The sequence below is a fragment of the Oryzias latipes genome, chromosome 15, assembly GCF_002234675.1.
Source record: "Oryzias latipes chromosome 15, ASM223467v1".
NCBI classification, from domain to species: Eukaryota; Metazoa; Chordata; class Actinopteri; order Beloniformes; family Adrianichthyidae; genus Oryzias; species Oryzias latipes.
In genome coordinates, this window is record NC_019873.2 from 21,412,411 (window position 1) to 21,438,870 (window position 26,460).

The 26,460-nt window shown below is 41.8% G+C and overlaps 1 protein-coding gene across 3 annotated transcripts in view; it reads right to left on the reverse strand.

Annotated features, from left to right (window-relative positions):
- Positions 1–23,731, reverse strand: part of LOC101175428 (zinc finger MIZ domain-containing protein 1) — a 94,971-nt gene extending 71,240 nt beyond the window's left edge. For 2 of the 3 annotated variants that reach the window (XM_004077107.4, XM_011484425.3), the window contains exons 1-2: positions 23,549–23,731; positions 2,525–2,631 (exon numbers count right to left, since the gene is read on the reverse strand). The gene's annotated coding sequence lies outside the window, so the exon portion shown is untranslated. The remainder of the gene's footprint in view (positions 1–2,524; positions 2,632–23,548) is intronic. The other variant, XM_011484426.3, reaches the window with a different exon arrangement.
- Positions 23,732–26,460: the final 2,729 nt, after the last annotated feature.

Consider the following 26,460-nt stretch of genomic DNA (forward strand, 5'->3'; position numbering starts at 1 on the left):
TGTAAATCAGGAGCAGACGAAAAAAAGCTGTTTAATAAAGATTGTATTTGTTACATAAACAATACGCTGGGTGGGCCAAGCTTCCCACTCTGAGCTCTTACCAACGGGGAAGGGAAAGGGGCCGGGGTTGCTACATGCCAACTATGATGCCCAAAACTCCGTACTGCATCTCTGCAGAAACTGTCCTTGAAAACAACAGTTTTTTTGTGGCTAAAAACGGCACAATCATAACAACAACAAAAAACACTGGGGACAATTTTGAAATAGAGCAAAAGATGATCGGAGTGGGTCTTTAACTTTTTGGTTAACAGTAACTGCTTGGATGTAGGAATTAAAAAAAGCAAGGTGATGAGAATGTAGATAAAAGGCAGATATATGTAAGATAAACATTTGGGGAAGAGATAAAACATATTCATTTGGTCACCAGATAACAGTTTGCAATAAAAAAGGCCCTGAACTTTATGCCTCTTTGTTCTCTGTTTGCTGCTGTAGCCATAATGAACAAGGCATTTTTTTCTGTGTGACTCAAACTCAGTCATGAAGGGAGAAACTGTTATAGAGAAAGCCAGCTAAATCTTTTTAATAAACTTCCTTTGTAATTTAATACAACAATTATCTCAATTGGTAGCAAAGTCGCATTGTTACTTTAAAAACTTCAGCACACTGGGAACAGAGTCTGGTGCAGAAAGAATGTACAGTTTCAAACTCCACACAACTCTCAGCTGCATCAGAGAAGGAGGGGCAGCCCTGGGGCAAAGTGAGACATTGTTAGGGAAAGCAAGTATCCTCACACAACCTGTTCTGCTCTGTCCTTAAGCTGGAGAGAAAAAGACAATGTTCTCTTTCATCCTCCCACTCGCACCACTTTATACTGCTGCTTGTTTGTGAGATGCTTCTTGCAGCACATGTTCCCCCAAAAATTACTTTAAAAAAAGTCAGCTTGAGAAAGCAGTTTTAAAGATGATAACCGGCATGAACATCACCACAAGTGATCCATTTCTGCATCCATGGTTTTAGAATAAGACATTGTTTAAAAGTAAACAAAATGTATGCATGCTATTCTGGCTTTTCACTTCTGTAAAAAAAAAAAAATAACGATAATAAAAATAAAAATAAAAAAGCAGAAAGAAACAAAAAAATAAGTCTAGCTTACTACTTTTACTTTGCCGCTGTTGAAACTCAGCTTCATTGGTCAAAACAGACTTGGGTGTAACATGTCATCCTAACCTCTGAATATCCAGTTCAAACTAGGGGAAAATTCTACTTTGTAAACAGCAACAGCCTGTAACATGGTCTCAGCACCGACAGCCTTTCCAAACTCATTAAGCCCAACGAGATCTACAATACTGAGAATGGCTGGCCAAATTCCACCTTAACCACAGAATTGTTTGATCAACTGGTGGAGCACTGTGTTAATGTGTTAACATGGCATTAAACATTGTTAGCAGATATGAGTTGATGACCGGCACAAAGCATGAATGGAGGATGGCAGCAGCAAAGAAAAGGTGATAAAAATGGTTTTCTGAAGCTTTCACGCCTGTGTTTCTTTTTTGCAGTTTTTTTCTCTAATGTGCATTACATGTGCCTGTTCTTATGGCCATAGCATGCATTTTTGAATATGTGTGTGCAAGATAAACCGGTCACTTTCTGTGCAATCAAGCCCTTAATTGCTTTGGCTGATCCCCCATAGTAGTGTGCGTTTGCACAATATCTGTCAGTCTGCACAGACATGAAACACCACAAGACAGATGCTCCCTAAAAAACGCATGCACTCAAACAGCCAACCACACAGAAACACACTGCTTTAAGAAAGATTAGCAAGCCCTTTATTTATTTATTTGATCCCTGATCTGCCCCCACCCACCCTTTAAAGCCCTCCGGTCATCTGCTCTTATCCCTGGTAGCAAAGAATCTGTTAGAGGAAACAAAAGAGTGTAAACTGATGTGGAGCTGGCATTTTATTATGATTATTGATTGTGGAAAATGAACAAAACTGCCAAATGTGAACCCAAAAACATGTGGTATAAAGAGGATAATTGTGTAGTGCTGACCGTTTTGTAGACAAAATTCAACTATAGTAAGGATTAAGAGCACAATCTATAAAAACAAATAACTGTTTTCAAGTCTTAGGTTTCCATTTCTCTGTTTTCACTCTTTTACAATCTGGTTTAAAAAGAAGAAAAAAAGGCAAAAAAAAAAGAAGGAATATTTCTGGAGTCAAGTCATTAAGGTTCTGCTCATTTTTCCAAGTATTGACACTGGCTGCAGAGGTCTGGGCAGGGCCTAGCTGGATTTTGCAGGCAGAGCCAAACAGTACTTTTTTTTTTTAAGAGCAGCTGAAAACTGCCCTGTTCCTAGTTTTTCCTGGGCCACCAGCCCAAGAGGGCCCAATAAAAATCAGCCTCATTCCTCCCTCACTTTGGCTTTGCGTGCCAGACCAGCTACAAGTCAAAATAAAAAGAAGCAAAGGCTGAAAATATAATAAAAGCACAAACAACAGAATGCTGCAAAATAATTCTTTTACCTGTGTGACCTCAGTGGTTTTGCTGCTGTGTCGCCACCCCTTCCCTGTCCCACCCTTCATGTATTCCTCATGCACACCTCCTCTCCAACCTCTCCTTGAGGGATGATCTGAGGAGAAAGGAGACAGAAGAAAAGGCTGTTAGATTCATTTTAATGGAATGCAAGGGAGAACCTGGTTCAGGCGGAGGACAAACGCATCAGAGAAAAATACACCCTGATGTTGAAAAATGTATGGAGGAAACCAGGAGGGACTTTGCTATACTGCCCCATTTACTCTACCTCCTAACCCTGCAAGAGAGCCAATGAACCGATGAACAACTGCACCACCATTCACCCTCTGTATAATGCAGCACACTTGTGTGAACACCCCCCACCAGCACACACACACACTCGTGCAACCCCACCCCCCAATGCGCAGGAACAATGTCCTTCCCAAAGGTTATCAGCAGCCTGGTGCTTGGCCAGTCCTCACCCTGAGTCCATTACACTCCGAGGGGTGAGATTCACTGTCTTAATGCACCCTTTCGTCTCTTCTGTCTCTTCTCAGTGTTTACAGCTTTTTCTGCCCCCTTCACAAGCTGATACAAATCCAGCATGGCCCCAAAACCTACAAAGACACCAAAGCCTTTGGGATTTGCTAACCACACTTACAGTCTGTTCCTTGATGCACCCTTAGCGACTGCATGTTTCAATCTTCCAGAATGAAATCAAATCAGATTGTTTCATAGTAGTTTTATTTGTTTTCTTACAAGCTATATATAGTTGGTTAAAAATGTAAGCAATACTCTTTTTAACTATATTCCCTTTAAAGGTACCACCGGTAAGTAACTATTTAGTGGTTTAACAAAAGAATTGTAGAACACATTTAATTAAATTGCATACATTTCTAAATAAAACTGTCATGAATTCTAAGAAAACCCAATAAATAATTAAAGTAATTAAAATTTTTAAGCCAAACAGTCTATAACCATAAGCCGCCAGTTTGAGTCCCACTCTTCTCAATTGAATGTTTGTTTGTTTTTAAATTCCTTTATACAGTTTTTTTAATACAGGCCAAAATCTTTGTTTTCAATTTAAATTAAAAACTGCAGCTGAAACAAAGCAGGAGTTTCAAACCTAAAAACAAAAAGAGCTGCAGCTGTTTACTTTGACTAAAATCTATATCAGCAATAGGAGAATGAGTGCATCCGAGGCGTTTTAGGGGCAGCACTAATTATTTAGAAATGGATTCGTTTAGACCGATAAGGAGGTTGTAACATTGTACCGGTCACCATATGTTTCCAGCAAACAAATCAATGTTGTAAACAATAAACAAGCTTCCAGTGAAAATGCACATTTCTAAAAAATAGATATTTTCTTTTTTTTCTTATTTCCATAAACCTGTTTAGCATCAATATTAATGATATATCTTGGCATTTTAATGGCCCATATAATAATGCCCATTTGGACATGACTGTTGTGGTTTAAGACTCAATATACGTTGTATTTGTTGTTCTGAAAACCGACAGAAATGACTTCCTTTGGTAAAATGCACAATTTTTTTCTCACTACAGTTACTTTCATTTAAAGCCACATAGTGGCAGCTCTCCTTAAACTGCACTGCATCTATAAAGACTTAAGTACATAGAACTGGAGAATTTGTACTGCAACACTGTGGTCCATGTACAAAAAATTATAAATATTTTATTGAATGAATTTGACTAAAAACATTTTTTTGGTCAATTTTTCTTATGTAGCAAAAGTTTGTTATGATAGAATAAATCAAATTTTTCAAGTTTTTCTTCTTACATTTAGTAAAATCGATGGAATTCAAGGAAAATGATATAAATATTGTTCAAAAAGGGAGGAAGTCCATGAAAGTAATAGGGGCCCCTCATACAACATAACACCTGCTCACTCATTCAACCCAGGAGAAGAAGGGAACGTAGCAAGAAACATTATGTGGGAAGAGGGGGTTGATTTTGGACAGAGGCCAAAAAAGAAGAGGACAGGGCAGAGGAGAGAGCCATAAATATGCGGGGAGGCGAGCAGGTGTCGCAGAAAAATGTAATTTACAGGGTTTAAGTCCCATACAGTGCTGACAGGTAAGCCTATTAGGTTGATATCACCCAGCTATATCACGCACCAATGGACCCAATGAAGAATGTCAGTGTCTGTAGTGTGTAAGGGTGACCGTTAAAAAAGAAAAGGATCGTATCGTACCATTAGTCTCGCCATATGTTAAGTTCTTTATTGTGATCATTTTCAATACTTTTAAATTGATTCAGTTGAACATTTCTGTCAGTTGCCAACAATAAAAGTGAACTTTCTGATATTCTGCAATGACATTAACCTGCATATCCATAAAAGGAAGACTAATGGTGGTTAAAGGCAGCACACTTTTCTGGGTTTTGGAAACCATAAGGAGCAATCACTGAGGAATGCAAACATTTATGAGAAACTAAATGCACTACAACATCTAGACCTGCAGCTGAATTTCATTTGTAAGACCGCATGAGAGACACTAGACAAGAAGAAAATTGCTTCCACTTGAGACGCGGGCTTCAGATGGAGTTTAAGCAATGTGATCCTCAATAATATGAACAGAGCAGCAAAAGGTCTGCACTGATTTCTGAGAAATCACCCTTTTAGGATATTTGATGAAATTATCGAATTTAAAGTTTCACTTCAATCATATTTTGATCTCTGTTAAGAGAGTTCCCAGCTGTCTTAATTATGATTATAAAACCAAAATGAAAAATAAAAAAAGGTGTCATTTTCTAGGCCATAGTTTCTGCAGAGTGGCAATAGTTTATCAAAAATTTGCCTCTGAATTGTGAGTGGGACTGTTGGTGTTGAGTGAGCCTTCCTTCATTTCCCATCATCCCTTTGTTGACACTTTCTACTTTTAGCTTACAGCGCCTAACAACTCCAGCCCAACATTACCTGTGCAACGAGAATGGCGAGCAATATTGGAGCTATCCAATATTAACTTTAACTTTCTACTCCAATCAGTGGTCTCTTATTTTTCACTCACCATTGGTATTTCTTTCTGAATTCTTTCAGTCATGTCTGACTGAATCGACTGAGATAAGACAAATTTCTTAACCGAGTCATTCTAGTGAACTAAACACATTGCTTATTTTAGCCACCTGGGGTAAATCCCAGTCTCCCAGACTCATCAACATATTCATGTCTACAGTTAAGGTACATATGTATTTATACAAGGCCAGCTATAAAAGGTTACCTCATCTCCTTAAAACAGACAGGCCCGTCCCTGAGTGTCTTAACACAACTCATCAACTGTTCAACCAGAGAGGGCGAGCGCAGTAAAAATCAATCCCCCCCCTGCACAGCCAACAGCAGTCAATGATTTGAGTGAGAAATTGCAGCCTGTCTGGAGAGGTAGGGACCCAGAAGGATGGCAATGAAAAGGAGAAAGCCCATGGGAATCTAAAATTAGCTGGCAAATGTTTTGTACATAATTGATTACCTCTATGCAAACGGAAGAGCTCTTAAAAAAAATTTAAAAAAATAAGGAGGAGGGGGTGTAATTTTGAGCAGCCGCTGAGTCTTTGAAATCGATCGGAGACCAGAGAAAAGGTTTTCCTTAAGCCAAGATAAAACACTTTACAATGAGCTGTCAGATATTTATCAGAAGGAAATTAGCTAGAGAAATACCATTTTTCCAAAACAAACAGGTCAAGTGTTTCTTCCCCCCATGAGCTGTTCGTCCTTCTCTATCACTCTCTCCTGCTCTGATATCATCAACTGTTATTTCCTCCCGTTTAAATGCCATCAGTGAAGAGCCTGGGATTGCTTTTCATTCAAACCGATCATTTGTGCTCTAAACTGAAAAGCGAAGGAAAGAAATACAAAATACACGTGTGCTGGGTGGCAGGAAGGTCTTGTTGTTTGACAGAAGAGGTCTCCGTATGGCGTCGGTTCCTGACAGTGACCCCGAAGCCAGCCATCACCCGCACGTAGACACTGACGCAAGCCCGTCCTCAATCTGCAAGCCTGATCTCACCAAAACAATATTTGCGTGTTTGCCCTGCAGTTCTGTGTTCATGGCTGGAAAGAGAATTGGAGGGGGGGGGGGGGACACACACACACACACAACAACACTCAGAGCAAAGCACAGAGATGTCAAAGCAGGCTGCAGCCCACACAAGACAGCTTTGTGTGACTGAGAAGAGGGCAGTAAGGCATCGACAACACTGCTTTTGAAGTTACTGCTCAGCAGGTAATTACGATAACAATGTGTTCCCTAGGCGGCCTCTCTGTGATTAAGTTTCCAAGAACTTCCTAAAAATCTCCTCTCTATAGCATCTGATATGATAAAGTCAAGAACCTTTTCAAGGAGTCCCCGTTTATCTGCGTCTAATTTGTCGAGCTTTAGCTTTCCCTTTTGCAACAACTCGCTCGTTTGATTTTGTGCGCTCAGCTAAGATCTTGTACTATTTCAGGGGCGGAGCTATAGGAGGGCAAAGGGGCAGCTACCCCTAAGCAAAAAGTTTTGCCCCCCAGTTTTTGAGTCAATATTGATATAATTATTGAAAAAAGATTGAGAAATCATCAACACAATGCAAATTCTTAAAGAAGCAATAAATAAATAACAGTTTGAAATACATATGTTTGGTCCTTTCACTTGTAATGGCCTTCCAATCTGTTTTCATTTGCCACCTTTCCAAAGTCTTTCTCCCGCTCCCCATTTAAAATGTTCTAGCTCTGTCGCTGCACTGCTCATATTGCTGTAGCATTTTGGGGGAAAAACAGTGACATAAATGTACTTTACCTACCAACAACATCTGTTCCTGAGCATTTCACTGCCTGCCATTACCTTGGATTGTAAACCCAGCCCCACCAGAAGAGGAAGTACATCAACCCATCGTATCGCTTAACATCCAGTTTGAACAGGGAGAGTCTGGAACCTGAATGGAGTCAGCAGGTTTGACCCCATGACTGACTCTCCCGCGCGGCATTTTCCTCTGCTGTCATCACAGCCGACCCCTTAAACGGCCAAAAGCTGCTCTGCAACAGGGCTAGGCTGTTGACATACTGAAGACATTTAAGATAATCCTGGAGATGTCTCTGTGTTTTCCGAGATTACATCTTCAAAGGGGATATGCACCCGGCAGCCTCTGCTTGAAAGAAAGAGAGATGGAGAGGGCTCTTGTTCCGAAGGAGGGGCAGGAATAGCTCAAGAATGCAATCATAGTTTTGGAGAGAAATAAGGCCTGTCCTGGCTAGCTAAACTGGCAGACGGGTGAAAGGATAGGAGATGAGGTGGGGGGTGGAGAGGCGTCACACCTGGGAGAGAAAACACACCTGTTGGATGGGACACAGCAGTGAGGACTCTCACCTGCATGACCTGACAGACTGTAAATCACAGAGGTTATCTTAGGCCTGCCCTGCTTGTTTACAATGTGTGCTGCAACATTGAGGGTAAACTCTAAACCAGAACATTAGATTGAAAAGGGGGACTTTTCCAAAAGGATTTCAGCCGGATGCCTAAAAAATTCGAAACTTCTTTGCACAATGGTCTTTTACAATATGTTGTTGTTTTGGTTAACTTTTAGGATTTCCCCTTTGAGCCCAAACAAAATGATGAAACAAAGCCTTTATTATCTAGTTTGCTCAATCTGTCACGGAAATGATCGAACATTGGCACATCAACAGTTCTGTTCTCCAGAAAGGGGAACTTTGCCTGCAGAGAAACACGTCTGATGTGGTCTGAGTTGTGTCTGACACTCTCAGGGTTATCTCAGTTGGGACTTCAAGACGACTAAATCGACAACAGAAAGGCTTTGTTGAAGGCTGGTGCTTAAAGATTTTCCAGAAAAGACAGTGCAGTTTGAGTTAAAACAGACTGAATGAAAAGATGGACAATTACATGTTTTTAATTCACTTTTATAATGTCAAAGAACTGTTTTTGTTTGTAGATAATACAGTCAAGGCAATTGTTTCACTTTTTTCAGATCTAGCTTAATTGTCATTTTTAAGGTCTTTGCAGATCATCATATACTGCCGTTTAATGTGTAAAAATGAAGACAGGATATTTATCTTCTGCTTTTAATCCTTTCTGACAGTGTGGGACTTGGAAGCTACAACTGCAACGATTATGATTTCACTCCCATGCAGTCTCCAGGCAGCGCACTCTCTCAGTGTAATTCAAACACCGCATCATCACCGAGCCGTTTTACACACTCTCCGTGACGTCTGTGACGAGGTGCTACACTTCAGCAGAAGGCAAGCTGGGGAGAAGCTACATCAAATGTGTCATGCTTAAATTGCCTACAAAGAATTAAATAAACGCAAGAAATTGTGAGTCACATCTGCACAAATGTCAGCGGTGACGTCCACCGTGTCTGTGAGCCAGTCTTAATGACTCATGGAAGTGTTCGATAGCATGGCTCTGACGGACATTAAAATCACTCCTTTGCAGCTGCTGACCTGCACTGTGATAGAGCAGCCACCAATTACAGGGGGTGAGTATTTTGACACAGATCACCAGGGAAAGCTGTGAGGAACAGAGAAGGAATAATAGCAATTTTTACAACTAAAAACTGAGTAATCTAATCCATTCTTCTCCAATTAAATCCATATCTCAGTTGATTTACGGACATCATTAGGGAGTCAAAACCAAAATGAAGTCTGTCCATCATCAGCTGTACATATTGTACACCATCTGATAGGTTAAAAAAGCCCCCCGACAAAGGCACAAGTCATAAAACCCCCAGAGGGCTATTCATGAGCAGCAGAAGGAAAAGAGCCGGAGTGAAACAGATTTGTCACAGGGATGAGGCTGAGAGCAAATAGACGAATCAGCTGAATCATAACTGAGACTCACAAAGGGTAACTTTTTTTAGCACGAGCACCAATCAACAGTAATCTGAGTGTAGGCAGCGTCACGTACAGTATGTTTCCTCACAGCCAGCTCTGCAGCACGCCCCTCCTCGTCCCTCCAGCCTCGCTGGCCACGGTTGAAAAATTAATGCAGCAAACTGACAACACTTAGGGCCTGCCTCCCTCTCTCTGCCTGCCTCCTCACCATGTACTGAGCAGGATCAATTACCAAAGCAGGGCTCCACTCAGCAGTGCTAAAGAAACAAGAAGCACTCTCCATCCCAGCTGTGTGTGTTTGTGTGCATGTGTGCGTGGCTCGTGCACATGAGTAACAGGCAAGCTTATGATGAGCAGAGAAAGGAGGTGGTAATAGTCTGTTTGCTTCTCATTAATGACAGCAGGAGAGTGGATTAGCAAGCATCCTAACCCATCAGCATCACTCCGCCCAGTAAGTGACAGAGCATGTAAATAACCAGTTATGGCCAGTTGCAGGAGGAAAGAGAAGATGGAGACGCAAGCAAGACAGCAGGAAGATTTCTTACAAGCGTCTTTTGCCTGCGTCCCTTCATTTATATGCAGGGGGAGATTTCAGGGAGTTCTATTTCTACAACATCAGGCAAGTTATTCAAATGCAGCACATCTGACTGGAGAGGATAACATAAAGAAAGGCATCAGCAGAAATGGCAGAAGACAGTAATCCCCTGGCCAGAGACTAGTGTTTGCAATGCAGGCAGGCAGTTCTGTCAGGAGCAGCACCCATACAGGCCTTATCAGCGACAGCCATAGGGCCCGTCTAATAACCCTGCTGATGCTCTCAGGTGCAAGGACAGACAGGGAGACAAGACCTGCAGACAGGCAGGCAGGCAGGCAAACACGTTTTATTTCCATTTTACAGATGAGCACCAGGTACCAGTATGTGTGTTTGCGTGTGTGTGTGTGTGGGCACAAGAATGTTGACACGTCTCTCACGTTTTAGCATGTTGTGTTCTGACAGCGTCACACACACTGTCCCTTTTGTAAATGTGCTACAGCGTGGACCTGTTAACCCCACATGAGTGCGCTCTATTAGCGGCGGTGTTGTCTAAACTCAGGCATGATGCCGTGCAGCTTAGGCGGAAGTGCATCTGTCTCCGGCGTCATTATCACCATTCAAAAGGTCGAACGCAAAGCTCCGTCTCCTCTGTGAAATGCATCTCTTTGTGCTGTTAACCCTGTTCGCATTAATCTCCAAATCCAACTGCAAACCACCTCACCACTGCAGCTACCGGAAAGTAGTTTCTTTGAATACATCATTGTTGACATAAAATGGACAGCACACATCACCTCAATAATGGTTGAGACCCACCCAATAGTAAAAACACGGTAAATTTGTCACTTTAATGGTTTTTATTTGCTCTAACTCACTTATGACATCCTTCTGTCTTGACAACCATTTCAAACATCCAGTTTTTTTAGTTTCTCTGTAGAGACTCAGGCTGCAAGGCTTTGTTGCCAATAAATAACTTCAGTATTGACACCACTAAATGAAGGTGTCACTCAGATGATGCAAAAACAGGGAAGCATTCAACAGAGTTGCTTCCAGGCATTCTCTGCTTGTTACCAGCCCAATAATCATTACCTTAGTTATAGAAAGCTTCTGCAGCCACTTGAAGTTTCGCAAAAACATCTACCGTACTCTTGCTGTGCCTTGAAGCACTTCGAGTGAAACAGGCAGACACTCGGCACCGAGGATGCCACATGCAGCACAAAGACTTCATCGAGCCTCACTGTGTGGAAGTGCAGTGGAGCTTTCTGAGAGAATTCTCTCTGCAAGACCTGATGAGAACCTTTGCGCTGACACGGAAAGGCCTGCAGGCCTGTCAGCTTGTCTTGATGCAACTTGAATCAGCACTTAGCTTCGGAGAATGTCCGCTGTTGCACTGGCACACACTCACAAGCCAATGCAAATCTCCTCCTTCACTTCATCCACTCAGCACATCAACTTCATACTCAGCACCAGGCATGTGGGATTCTTACCATAAACAGCAGCTGATTCATTCCAGCTATTAAAAGTACTGCACTGTGTTAGCACACAGCCAGCTGGATCAGAGGCTAGAGTGAAGAGCAAGTGCTTAATCACCAGTGTGTTTTTAAGCCTGAGATAATGTCAACCTGCAAGTCTGGGCACATAGATGTGAAGCTGAAGCACAAAGTGTCAACACTGCCAATATCTGACATCTCAAAGCATAAATTCACTTTGAGATGCACACAAAAATGAGCAGATGATACCCCAAGGGAGGTAGTTCTTCAGGAAATCAATGCACAATCCAAATTCCTGTGGCACATAGTATCAACTTGAGATTTTAAAATGGTGATATTTTATGTGCCACCAAAATGCAAGCAAGGAGCTTTCAATAATTGATGGTGCTGGAGAAGGGAGATAACCACTCTCCTCCTGTTATCAATCATTAATGGAGTTTCCATCAAAAACACTTCAGCCCCTCAAGTATCAAATCTTTCTTGAAGCTGGAGGACCCACATTCAAACACATTCCCTCTTAATCAAAGCACACGCACAATGTGCTCTCTTTCTCTCTCATTTATGCAAATTAGGATAATAACGGCACAAATTGCTAAATTGTTTGCAATGCAAGTTTGAAAGCAGGCATTTTTGCAGAGGTTTCCTTGTGAGGGATGAAGGCTAAAGGGGGGTATTTTAAATATTATATTACAAAAGGAGCACCAACTTGCCAGTCTGCGTTTCTACTTTAGTCTTTTCTTCTTTACTTGGGTTTGCAGAACAGGTTAAATCTCATCATGCAAACTTAACTGGCTCTTTAAAAACAACATGGCCTGCACACGACACAATGTGCATTAGTAACTATTTTAAAGGACTCTAATAGTAAATACACACCAGCCGTATCAACGCATGCTCAAGTGACCACTTCCAAAAAAAAAAGATTCGCAAGATTTGCACCGCTTCAACATTTCGCACCAAGCCTCTACCAACTGCAGGTGCATGTACTAGTGTTGGGCATCAAATCCAAGAACCCGCGATCAGCGCTTTCTGTGTGTATGTGGCACTATACTTTTATCTTTAAAACAAGGTTCACACACATCATTACACAAAGACGTGCAGCCAGAGTTGGATGTCACGTGCCCATCATAGCTGCACTACGCTATGTTAGCAAATAACAGCTAGAGTGAGGAGTAGCCCTAATTACCTATCAAGATGGTTTTGACAGTGTTCTGTGCGCCAGTGATCAGTGTCACGGCTCAGCGCCAGCAGCCATTCACTTCTGTTTGATTGGTGGCTGCAGCTGAGTAGCAGGTTGTACACCATCCTAGCTGCAGTGCCACACACTATCACTGTCCCTCTCCATCTTCTTCTAGCCCTCTTTTCCTTTTTCTCGACACTGCTCCTGTGCCCCCATTCTTTCATTGTCCCAACCCTTGTCTGCCATCAGTAAATAACAGGTACTCAAAGCTCCTGCCCGACAGAAACACAAGTGGGGACAATTAAAGGCCAGCTTCCATCCGTTTTTAGAAGCGTTTTTGACTGTTGTGCTTTAAAAAGATTACAAAAGTAAAAAATATCCCAACATATCTACTTTTGAAACATTAATTTCACTTTTGTGATTCTGTTGACCTAAGAGTGGAGTTGAATTCAAGCAGCGTCTGTAAATTAGATAGAATATTTGTTTTATAGCCTTCAAGGTGATCAGATGAGTCCACCACATTTTCATAAAGAACCGTAGTTCTTGATATCTCTCAATTTCTGTCAACGCCTTTATACATTTTTTATGTCTGTCTGTTTCAAAGAAAACAAACCAGCACATCTGAATAAGGCCACAAAAGGAAACGATAAAACAATTCAGATTGAAAACAACAATTTTTCTCATATCAATTGACAGAAATGGCAACTGTTCTGTAAATTTCTTTCATTGCTTGGTTTTAAGGTATCTTACCAATGTATAAAAGTCAGACTGTAATCTGAAGCAAAATCTCAAAACTATGCCTTAAAAAAGCATAAAAAGCCTTATTAGCCTATCTGAAGTCAAACAAAATATACATGAATTAAACTTTTCCATCTTTTTTTTATTACTAAAATAAATCCTCAGATTTGGTATGTGTCAGACACTTACTTTTATTTTATCTGCTTTCACACGCCACCTTCAAGTACCGACAGAATCTTCAGTTGCAATAGCTTCTTATTTAGAGTAGCAGTTAGTCAAAATGAGCTTTGAACAGAAGAAAGAGAAGCAGAAAGAAAACCAGCTAGTCATCTGTCTGCTCTAGTTTATCCTCTGATAATCACATATTAACAAGTGCCTGCAATTCTTTATTATACCACTATACCTACATTATTCAATTGTTTCAATGTTTTAAACTCATTCAGATTTTGTGATTCAAAATTTGTTTGACTTTTTTCATAGACTCTTGCTGGTTCAATTCCTTTTTTTTTTTGCACATGGAACAGTTTGTCTACAATCACACTGTTCCTGAATTGCACCAGGGTTCGCTTCCTAGTATGATTTCAAGAGGTTGGTTTCTTCTTCTACACATCAGACTTCAGGCAAGCTTTCCTACCAGTCAAGCAAATCAGACTCTGTGACTCATATCAAGCAGCCCAGTATGAAAGCCCCTTTTAAAGTAACTAAATGTTCTATATGTTGTAATGTCGAGTCTGTGGTACAAATGTCAAAAAATGATGCAGTCAGTAACTTAATTTAAAAAATAGAAAATAAAGTAAGAGAAAAAAATTCTTGTATGTATTTCTGCAAAATCATCAGTATGGTCCTTGGCTACAAGTGTTTCTTAAGAATTTGTTCTTTTCCTTTAGAAAAACAATCTTCTCATTAGGACTGCACAATAAATCGCAAATTTATCGTTATCACAATTTCAAGCTGTGCTATGCACATATCGCAAAACACTGCAAAAATTGCAATAAATGGTTACCTTAAATGTGCTAAAAACAATCTTGTAGCAGCTTAAAGTATTAAACAAATCAAACAAATCCCTTCATGCATTTGAACAATCGGATGGACCCCTTTTATGCTAGATGCTCACATCCCATGCAGAGGAGGGCCATGTGGAGTGCAATTTAAGTAGTGTTGACTCTTATTCAATTTAAACTGCTGCAGTGAAATGGAAATGAGTTGTTTTGCTATTTGTTCATGTATCACAAGTTATAGCGTCATCGTAATATTGATCACTAATATCGCATATTCCGACTTTTCCTCGTATCATGCAGCCCTACTTCTCACGATTGCACACAGGCAATTTTTTAAAGAGTTTTAAAAACAATTATACAAAAAACAGTAGCTGACGTAGCAAACATGCCACCATTAACCTATCAAGAAAGAATGTAAAGTATGAAACTTAGCAGTAATACCTAAAGGGTTTCCACAGTGAAAATGAGCAGCTGTGGTTAGCAGCCTTTTTGTTCACATTGTCATTTGTTTTGTCACTACTGCTGCCACAGATCCAGTTTAACTGTTAAAATACTGGCCTTAGATCAGCCCCCTGTCATTGCAGCTGATGGACAGCCTGATAAGAGCAGCGTTTTTCCTCCGTCGCTGCACCTGTGAATCTTAGGAGGAGCTTTATCTGGAGTTCATGTGACAGAGCTGGTCCAGTTTTTGACAAAGTGCCACACAGTCCAAAGGACAGACGCTCCACAAATACCATAAACATCCTAATAAAACCACAGCACATGCGTAGATTAAATCCATTTACCGGTAAATGGTGCTTTCTTATATTTATATAAAACCACATGGGCTAAACACACAATGATAAAGCTTCTAGATTGTTCTCTGCAGTGTCTGGAGCCACTCTGCTACTCCTCATGACCCTGACGCTTTGAGCCACAGATCAGATCAGGGAGACTGAGCGACAGATGTCTGCCCTGGTGCTCTGTTCCAGGCATGAGTGGTGCTGGCACACAAACCCAAGAACAGGATGAGCTCAGAGGAGAAGATGGACAGCATTAAAAAAAAAAAGAAAATAAGGATGACAAGGAAGGGAGGAAAGAGTTCAAATTGATGGGGCTGTCTTTATCAGTGGGGTGAGATCGGCTGTCATGTCTCAGTCATTCAACAGCGACTCAGGTTAGATAGTGACACTCAAAAATGAGACTTACGGTACCTCAAGCAGTTGCTGTCTCTTTGACTGACCTGGAGGAGGAATGGGACACCTCACAAGCCTTTCTAACCAAATAAAAACAAGTTCCTGCATAACGTTAATGTGCAGTAAGGGGACAAGAGAAGGAATTCAACGCATGACCTCAACTAGACCACTGTGCTGTTTTGCTTCCAATCTGAGGATGCAAAAGATGATGAGAACAGAAAAGAAGGGAACTAATTATAGCCTCACAGCAGGATGGCCAGAAACAAACCTGATTATCTTCATCGTCAAGAAGGCACAAAGGAAACCTGCTGCCTTCCTTCTGCCGCCACAATCCAATAGAGAGGCTTTTAGCTTTCATAACTATTTCAAAAGTGACAATTCAAACAGATTTACGGTGACTGAAAAAGACCGGCACAAACACCATTATTGCTCACGTGACAGGACCTCCAAACCCTTCTCCAATTTCCCTTCTCCTCTAACCCCCCTCCAGCCCCCCCTCCTCTCCCAGCATTTCAGGGAGACAGGGATGAAAAGGGAGGCTCAAAAGAGGCAGGCAACAAGGCTATTCAATTCCCCCCTCACTCAACACGAGCCCCCTTCAAACGAGAGGGAAAAGCTCTGCTTTGTCAAAGTTAGTTACTTAAAGCGACAGCCCGCCCGATAAGAATCTGGTCATGGAAAGCTTGTGGCCTACGGCAAATGGAGATACCTTTGTACAATTATAACACCATTACCCATGGTTTATTAGTTTTAATAAGCCATGAATGCAAGGTGAAGTTTGCAGGTTGTAGAAGGAGTGGGCAGATTTCTCAGAGGCTCTGACTATTTCAGTAACCTTAAAGACCCACTTCAATGAAAATTGTGCTTTTTGGTGTTTTTACCATGTTCTTGTAGTATTTTTCTGAAGATGGATGACATCTATCAAGGAAATTTAGATTAAAACTGCCTTTCTGAGTATGTATTTATTCTGATCATTTTTAATCCGGAGCAGACGAAAATATGCCGTTAGAAAAAGCTTGTAGGTGTGACGAAAGCATCTGGCTCCAAGTACAGCTGGATATTTTCAATATTGCTTGCCATTTTTGTTGACTTTTTAGGTTGGGGGGCCAGGGACTGTAAGCTATCGAGACAGTGTAAACAAAGGGATGATGGGTACTCTGTGTGTGCCTACAGTCTTTGCCAAAACTCAGAAGTGAATTTCAGATTTTCTAAAAAACAACACTGTTATTTTATTTTTTTACTAAATATGGCACAATTATAATTAAAAGACCACTGGGAACTCTTTTAAATTAGATCAAAATAGGATTGGAGTGTGACTTTAAAATATATCTGCATTAATAAAAACCGTTTTATTTAACTAAACACTTTATTTTGGAACATGGTTATTGCAATTTTTTTATTCATGTTTTCTAGAAGCGATCTTATGTGAAAATCCTTTTCACAGCTCTGAAACATAAAAAAAACTCCTGTTTGGGTTGCATCTTTTCCATTTTGGTGTAAGATTATCGATTTTTCTTCCTTGGTGCAAACAAACACCTTTGCTGCATCAAGCCTGGAAAACAGAGCTACCCCTAAAAGCATCAGTGCTGGGCGGCACAGGGATGTGTGTGTGGGGACTTCTCAAGGAGCAGGGACCCTCAGGCTACACAGATTCAGTTTCCCCCATTCTGACTTCCAAAAACAAAGGAATTCCACAGAAAATCAGGGCAAGACCTCACCCCAAGCCAAGGCTGCTGTTGCTACCCCCACTTTCCTTTCTCCTGCGCTTAAACACATGCACACACACTTCAGGCAAGTGCGCACACACAAACACACATCATGACAAAGGTGATTTCATGCAGGCATCAATAAGGCGCGCCTCCTCTCTTGTTAAACAGACGTGTTGATCTGATATACACAGAGACGTGGTTATAGAGACATGACAAGGAGAGGTAGACAGCACATAGTTGGGGTGGGGGGGGTAACGTACTGTTAGGCACTAATTCATCCTCGAGTGTAATGTCTGTCTGCTGTTGTTTTTGCTCTTGTTAGTGCTGACTTCTGCTAAACAGCAGTTAAGCTCCACACAGACAACAAATGCAGCACTAAGAAAGAAAAAAACACCTATCTCGAGGCATGAAAGGTGTATAATCTCTTTGTAGGTCATTAGTAATGTCAACACGTCCTATTTAGCGTTCACTTAGCTGAACGAGAAAAAAACTGATGGATGGCTTTGGAAGAAATTAATCTGGAACCCCGCAAAAAAGCTGCAATCCTATATGATCTGAAGTAAGGAGACACAAGGAAAAGAGAGGGGACTTAACTACAAGCTCCCTTTTTTAATTATCTTTAAATTTGCAACCTAAAAACTTCTACCGTTTCTTTCCTTTAGGGGTCCCAAGGCTGCTGGAGCCTATCCCGGCCCCACTGGGCGTAAGCAGGGGGCACCCAGGACAGGTCGCCAGTCTGTCGCAGGGTAGAGTGTCCACACACACCCACACACATTCACACCTTGGGACAATTTAGATTACCGTAACCAATTAACCTATGGAGCATGTTTTTAGACAGTGGGAGGAAGCCGGAGTCCCCGGAGAAAACCCACGCATGCATGGAGAGAACATGCAAACTCCACACAGAAAGGTCCCCCATTGATGTTCTGGTACAGGTCCCCCAGCCAGGACTTGAACCTTGAATCTTGCTGTGAGGCAAGAGCGCTAACCACTGCGCCACCGTGCAGCCAGGGGTGTAAACATGTTTAAAGAATAAAACAATTAAAAATAGTACATTTTCAACCGAAAGTTAAAAGCTTGTAAAATTTGGCTTCACTTTTAAGATCTAAAAAGTGTCTATTTGTGGCATAAAGCTCATAAATCAAATCTGTATCACATTTAGCCATTCAATTTGAGTAAATTAGTAGAAAAAGAATGTTTCTTCCTCTCTTTCACTTTTATAAAACAAGACACATAGGTAGAAATTCCATTTAAAAAAGGTTTTTCTTCTGATTAAAATTAAAAGTCTGAATGATAAATAGGTTTTTCATCCGGACCTTTCATTTGGGAACATATGATAAGCCATCTGACATTTGCCACAAGCAAATATTTACACTGGTCTCAAAGAGATTGATATTAATAGTAGTTTACATCAGGGGGATTTTTAGTCTGTGCTAAACTGTTGTGACAAACATTTAGTTTTTTGGTGGAGAAATGCATACAGAGGGCTATAAAAAAAGAAAATATGTTTATGTGGATCGGTTTTTCTGCCAGACTACTAAGATTTTCAATTTAACACAAATCGGCTACTTTTTCTTTTAAAATTTCCTCTCCAACCCAATTTTTGGGTGGAAAAAAACTGTTTTCAGATACTAGTGATTGGAACTGACAAAATAAAAGCCTTCATTAATCAAATAAATTATCATTTGACAAAAATGTTCAAAATCTTGATTAAAAGCAGCTAAATTATAGATGAATCAATACAGAGTTTTTTAAGAAATTAGATCAGAACTGTATAATTCTTTAACCCAGCCCTAATGTTGACCCTGTGAGACATCGCTGACTAATGGGAGCTGGGGGGTCATGTTGGTCATATTTACAGTTCTGCAACAAATTAATAGTTCTGCAGACAGCAACCATCCTCCACGGCATAAATCAAGAACCGCTGAGATCATTTTAAACTCAGAGACTTTGTGTCGCTGTTGGTTCTTCATTGACCCACGGCGTCTTTATCCCTCCCCTGGCTGTGTGAAGTTAACTCTGTGGCCCACCAGCCCATCTCTTTATACACTTGCTGCATGCACACAGTGGTTTAAAATATGCCCTGTTTATCTGAGCTGCCCAGGCGGGAAAATGAAAAGGACGTCAGTCCTTAGAACCCTGGGAAAGCGCCTGGCTCATTCTCCAGCTTCAAAAACAAAGAGGAGGGCACAGAGGGAATAAAACCCACAAACACTTTGCTACCAAAACTGGATGGAAAAGTGAGAGAAGTTTGATTACCAAAAACATTCCAGGGGCTCTCCTCAAAAACACGAACACACATCGTTGACAAAGAAAATGCAAAACAAAGAAACTGCCATCTAATATCCATTCAAAGCTGCCTGACACTCGTGTCTGTAAAGGGGGAATGCCTCGTGCGAGACTTCCCCTCTTCCAAAAACTTTAATCGTCAACAAAGAATGAATGCTGTCGGTTTGAGTTAGCAAATCCCAGTTAATTTACTTTGTCAGAAAACAAGGAAGTATGCATCCCTGGAGGCAGCACTGCAGATAATGCAGCTGCCTTCACAGAATAACTGCCATCCATCTGCATCTCCCACGCAGCCTCCACCAGAAAATCAGCATCAGCTCTGAGGGACAACAGCGCAGACGAGACAAGGGACTGTTTATAGCACAAATTGCATTATGGTGACAGCATGTGGTGATTTATCTTTAGAAATTGATTCATTATAGCCTATATTACAAGATAGAGAGATTTTGAACATGCCGAGATGAGAGGAACTAAAAGGAACTCCTGAAAAGAAGCACTGCTGGTGTTTATAAACAGCGACTGTTGCAGTTATGGTGGTTTTGGAAGACAGGTTGCATGCGAGCGTAGTCTTGGGAACCTGTGCGCCGTACAAAGTGTGAGGACTTCTGCAGCGGCTCGGAGGCACACTTCAGTATCAAGAGAGACAAGGCAAACACAGCAGATCGGCACTGAAACTGTAAACCCACTGACCCACTGTGAAGAGGGAGAGGGGACTAATTAGTGACTGTACTTACAACTCCAAGGAGTGAGGAGAAAGACGAGGAGAAAGGAGGTAGGGGGGCGCAAACAAAACACACACAGTTGGAGGATGAGGACAATGAGTTTGTTTAGCTTAAACAGGATTTACAAGCCAAACAGACACACGCCAACGCCACTCACTCAGACACATAATATTGTTGTTCCTCTCAATTGGGGAACACCCCCCCCACCTCCTCTCATTTAAGCAAGGGGTCTTTTTATGTATTTTTTTGGTGATGGTGAAATGTCTACAGCAAAGGTGGCACCACTGCTGGCAGATAAAGGAAACATTTTGTTCCTCTTATGTCTTCTCTCATATTGCTCCTGTTGAGACCAGGTGTCACTTATGATTCAAAGGCCACAGTGTCTGCAGAGAAGAAAAAAAAAAACATTGCAAGGTTTCCTGAGTTTGCCTTTCTCCATCTCTCCGGGTTGTATCACGATTGTCTGTAAAGAAAAAAAACTGAGAACAGCATCTCCTTCATGGTGGTATAGCTCAAGGTCAGCCAAGCAGTTCCTAAGAAACTGCCGTCTTGATCGGTTGTCTCAATTACACAGCAACAACTAAAAAGACAATGCAAAGAAACGGCTCAAGCGAAAATCGTATTAGAGCGATTCAGCTGTAGTGTAAACAACTGGACTCAAACTTTCTGAGAAGTAGATTAATCAGAAAGTGCTGCTTGAAAGCACTGAAAAGTTTTCAAAAACGTGCCAAACATCCAAGACAGGGGAGGGTTTTCATTCTAAGATGCCGCACAAAAGTGTGCGCATCAACCACAACCGCTCTGCCCATGCCTGCTCACGGGTTCAAAACCAGCCCTGCTGCAGTCACAAGCCTGACCGCATCAGATCACGGTTTGCAGCACAAAGGAGGATGGTGACAAGCACTTTGGTTGAGGTTTCATAATTCCAGCACCTCATCCTGGTCAATTTTTGGTTTCTAACACCACACTGATGTCAAAGTCACTTATCAAGATGAGTTTTGTCTGCTGGAAAACCTCACATTGAGTGCATTAGTTAGACTATAATTACCAAGTCTTAACTTAAAGTGAGATTAACTGAAGATTTATGGACAGAAGTAAAACATTTAGAGGTCTAACACCAAATCCCAACCCCATTTTAGCTTCTTTTCTTGAAAAGACTGTAGCCAAATAACGTCTCTTTTATTAAAAAAGAAACAGACAAATTGAAAAATAACAGCTCAGTATCGCTACGACAAATATTTGCAGATACCAGACTACAGGAATGTAAGTCAAGGAAATAGGCAGAGAGTAATTTACGGGGCTCCTCAAACAATATGAGCAGTTGCATGAAATGTCAGGCTGTCAAAACACTGATTAGCGATCACCAGGTTTTAAGCACTTAAAGCAGACTGCAGCTGCGCCAACAGCAGAAAAGCCTGTGCAACTTGGCAAATTGCTGAGTAACAAAAAGCTAATTACTGCGACACAAGTAATTAGTTGTTTTCCCCTGTTTGTACTTCTCATCAGGATTACCTCACAGCTTTGTGGAGGTTCAAAGACGGAGAGTATGATGCTCTCATTTTCTACTGAGCCTCAAGGATTGTTGCAGGTGTTTGACACTGATTTGACTCTTTGCATCCTTCTTTAGATGGAAGTGCAACATTTTCAAAAACACTGCATCTAAAAGAGGGCAATCTCTGCCTTCTGTCTCTTTATTTGGTTTGAGGAACAAACATATTGTCGAAAAGCAAACACAAATCTTTTTACTCGTGTTTGGTCGCAACTTGTAGCTCAGCCAGAGCATGTGTTGTCTTTATGTCACAGTTAAAAATAACCTGATTTTACACGTCTAACTCTATCCCCTTTTTGCAGTCTGGCAGTTCCAACCAAAACAATTAGTTCTCGCAAAGCATGCATGTATTTAAGGAAATCCTCAAAGCTTTTTGAAATTTGATTTCAGAGTGAGTCTGAAGGAGCCTGAAAATCAGACAGTCTTCCTTCTTGTCTCCAAGCTCGCCTTTCTGTCTGCTTGCCTGGCTGGTTGGTTACAGAGAGGCCCCAAGAGGGACAATAGATGGGAAGAAAACTCAAACTAATTTTTAAACACTTACTCTAATTCCTTGGGATTTATCAGGTAGCGTCCTCAGAATGAGCGTGTTCTTCTGGTGCTTTACAGGGACGACTTAATACTCCTTTGGTTTGTCAGAAAGGGGCAGAAATAAGCTCAGCAGCAGCACTAATTAATGTGGATCTGCTGACAAGAGTTGCTGCAGAAACAATTTCATTACATCACCGGTTTAAATTAATGAAGAAGGAGACACTGGAGGGTGCACCCATCTGAAATGTGTTTACACAATTTCTTAAGAGACACACAAAGGGGGTGGACACAATAACATCTGCAATTTAATGCAATCCCCATGCAATGATCCCTGCTTCAAGAAGTCATCTGTGTGCCAGATTTGCTGCTTTTGACTTAGTGGAAATAACACTAAAATAAAAGACCACCTTTTCCATGGCTTTAGCTGCGATGTGGGCTGCGGGGTAATGAAGGAGCGGATCTCCTCTTCCTCCTCCTAACGTGAGCCCCCCCTCTGCTGCGCTCTTGCCCCGGCTGGCCTCACATCCAGACAGGAGGAATTTAACAGGGGAGGGTCCGCCAGACTTCAGGCAGAAGGCTGCGCTGAGTCAAGCAGCTTGTCTCCATAGCGCACGCCGCGCGTAAAAGCGATGCAAGCGATCAGAGCAAGAATATATGCTTGTTTGTATCCCCCACACACCCGAAATATTCTGTCTTCTGGACACATAAGAGCCCTTGAGTGTCCCATCTGACCCCACACTGATTTCTCAATGATCCTCGATAGGATCCAGTTAACACAATCAGTGTTATCAGCGCGCCTCAAGGTGGCAAATATCACTGAAGCTGCATTACAGGTGTTGTTTAACAGCGGAGAGGCGGCTAATTGTATTACAACAAGTACTCGATAATGGCCTTGATAGTAGTAGTCAACAAGCCCCGGCTGACATTCATTCTTAGTTTAGCATCAACGGACGGAGCCATCAGCTGATCGACCGAGACTAGACAGTCGCCCACACAAAACCTGCAATCACTCACTTCCTAACAGAGTCCTCACAAGAATGCGCGCACCTTCGCTGACGCACGGGTTTAAAACCTGCTACAGCGCCGCTCAGTTAGTTACGGCTCCAATCTGCCTCACTGACTGACACGAGTTCACCAGCGGCAGCTCAAAGGTTTCCAGGAGGTCACCCTTTTGTTAGCAGGTAGAGACTGTCCAGCGGGAGGCAATCCCCATCTTTGGAACAAAAACATAAAACACGCACACACCAAACCTCGCTTTGCATCAAAACATAAAACAGCAAGCGCGGAACTTACTTCAGGTCTGCGCTCAGAGGCAAAGGCGCGCGCCGTTTGTCCAAACCGCGCGTTTACGGCGCTCCTCTCTTTCGCTCCGTACACTTCACAAAGACGACGTGAGATCCCCGAAGACGGAGAGACTGACTGACCGCATCAACTACCGTAGAGCACGGCAAGTTGAAGTGTCAGATTACACTAGCTATTCAGTTACCAGAGGGAGCCGTGCTCTGCGGCTGCGCGAAAACTGCGGGCCAGACTCACCGAGAGACTCAGGTGGAACTACACACTAATGCATGCTGGGAGCCAGCCGAAGCACTTAAGGTTGTTTGCTTATTTTTCTTTTGATAATGTGTTGGGTTATATAAAAAAAGTAATCTTAATGTTGCGTAGAGGTGTATCAATCTATTCTTTTTTACATTTGCTCAAGAACACCAGCAAAACATGGATGAGGATGATTTGTTACAATGCAATTCTGGCTGCAAATGTTTTCATAATATGAAAAAGCTTAAATTTGTTTCACTTGTCTACTAAATGACTGTTTGGAAAATATAAAATGTGTTTAATATAGAAAAAGCTGTAAAACGTAAGTACTTTTTGAATCACTTTGGAATACTTCTCTAAACGTGACTTGCAGGAATCCAGCCCTGTACCCCACCTGTTATTATCATGAATGACCTATCCAAACCCTTGAAAGAAATTCCAAACGCATGGAATTGAGTGGAATTGTGCACTCCGCTCCAGCAGTTCCCCAAACACGTCTCCGCGTTTTACGCGCGCCCGGACTCCGGTGGAAGCCGCGGAATAACAAAGACGTGTTTGAGAGCAGCGGCAGGCTGAGCTTTTCGGTGACGTCAAGGAACAATGTCTCTCCTCCGGCACGCACGCACGCCTGCACACAAGCTTGCTCCTCACTTCCTAGTCAGGCTAAGCTGAACTGGCCAGGAGAGCCACTCAGCTCCTCTGCACGCATTTTAGTTTTGAATAGATTTGTCACATAAAACAAGAAAAAAAAAACCATTTACACTTTACAAGCCTTCACATCAAATCATATTATTTGTGTAGAAGGTTGTCAATAAAAGGTAATATAATGGCTGAACAAAAAACCTGCACACTGTCAAAAATGCATGGTGTGAGATCTCCCAGCAGCTCGCGATTCTCTCTTTGCAGGGAAGAAGAGGATGTCATTCTTGTGGTTTCCTGCCTGCAAGGTTCCTGACACTTCTAATGGGGGTTGTGGAGGCGTTTTCAAGGACACCCCAGCCCTCAGGTTAAAGCCGCTGCGCACACTGATAGGGACAAATGTGACCAGTGACATCACCAGCTCAGACAGTCAGTCATTTTTATGTCAGGGGGGGATAACATCTTCAGTGGAGATGGGGTGAGCAGTCAATGTCATGATGTTATAACAGCAAGCTCAAGATCAGATTGTTTTTCCCCTCTGGAAATGGCTTGAGATGACCCATCTTCGTCTTGGTGTTACATCTCCTATTGATGTTTTTCAGCAGTTTGTTGCAACAGTATTGATGTTGACACTAATTCACACCAGAAAAAATCCTGTGACAGATATGAACCTGAAATCCACATGGGCAATTTAAACATTTTCCAATTTAACAGGATACAAATATTCTCGTTTTTACACAGTTTGCCAAGAACATGGGATTAGTAGCTGACAGATCTATAGTTGGCTTTTGCCTTTTAGGATTATTTTGATCGTGTTAAATTTTGTATCCATGAAATCTCAGTTTGACAGAAACTAGTTGCCATAAGACCTGGAACGGGTGTAAAGCAACTTTCATGTCATCAGAAATGTGGGTTTAAGTGGCCACCTCCAATGAAAAGTCAATGTAAACATGTGTAAATACACTTTCCACGTGCAAAACTCTCATGTTCACGCGTTTCTACTACAGTTTTTGGGTTCTTTACAAACAAAAAGCTTTGCCATTGAATGCACCATGCAAGTTAAACCAGGTCAAACTTTGACTACTCAGGGTCTTGGATTTAGTAGTGATGCATGGATGGCGTGTCTTTTACTTCAAGGAAGTGCCAACCACTTGAAAATTGATTATGAAGGAGAAATTAATTCATTAATTTGTGGAATAGAGTTGTGAACAAAGAAGACACCATCTGAACATGCGTCACATGCCCGGTATTTCTGTAGCTTCCGTGTCGTGGAGAGGCAGGTCACTCAAAACTTGTTTTGGTTCATAGTCATTACTTTCATTGCTTTGGATGAGTCACAAACTTCCCCAAACTGTTATATTATTTTCCCAATTGCTTTTGGGTTAAAACTTTAAATAATCTACATTCTAACAAAAGTTAAGGCGATTCAGACTAAATCAGATAGAAATTTTTCTTGGCAAACATTTGGATTGTAGGCGGAGGGTGATAGATGTTTCATGTACACGATAAAGGGAGAGTCTCAGCACCTACTCATAACACATCAGTTGTGCCGTGCTGACAGCGCCATAGGGCTTTATCGCTTGCCAGATCTTGCTCCACCCATCAATTCCCTTTTACTGCGAGTCCCTATAGTCAGGGGTAATTTATACGGTCATGCAGCAGGGGGCGGCATTCACTTCTTTCATTGGCCACGAGATCCGTCACGGCTCACGCTTACAAGACCTCCATCCAGTTCTTGAGTACAGACACTAATGCCATGTTACACTTCTGTAAGTTGGGTCAGAAGCCAGTGTGCGGTGATGGCACCAGAGCAATCAACCAAAAGAGCCTGCATTGGAGCCAGATGGACTGTTCCATGACCCAACTGGTGTGCTGTGAGTTGGCCCTCGGTCATGCTGACATCAGCTGTGCTGTTCACACAGAGGTGTGATTGTGGTTTACAGTGCCATCCTGCTTTTGTCACTAAAGGGCTCCTGCTGCTCAAACCACCCATTTGGAATGAAACAAGTCCTGTTGTTGGGAGAACAGAC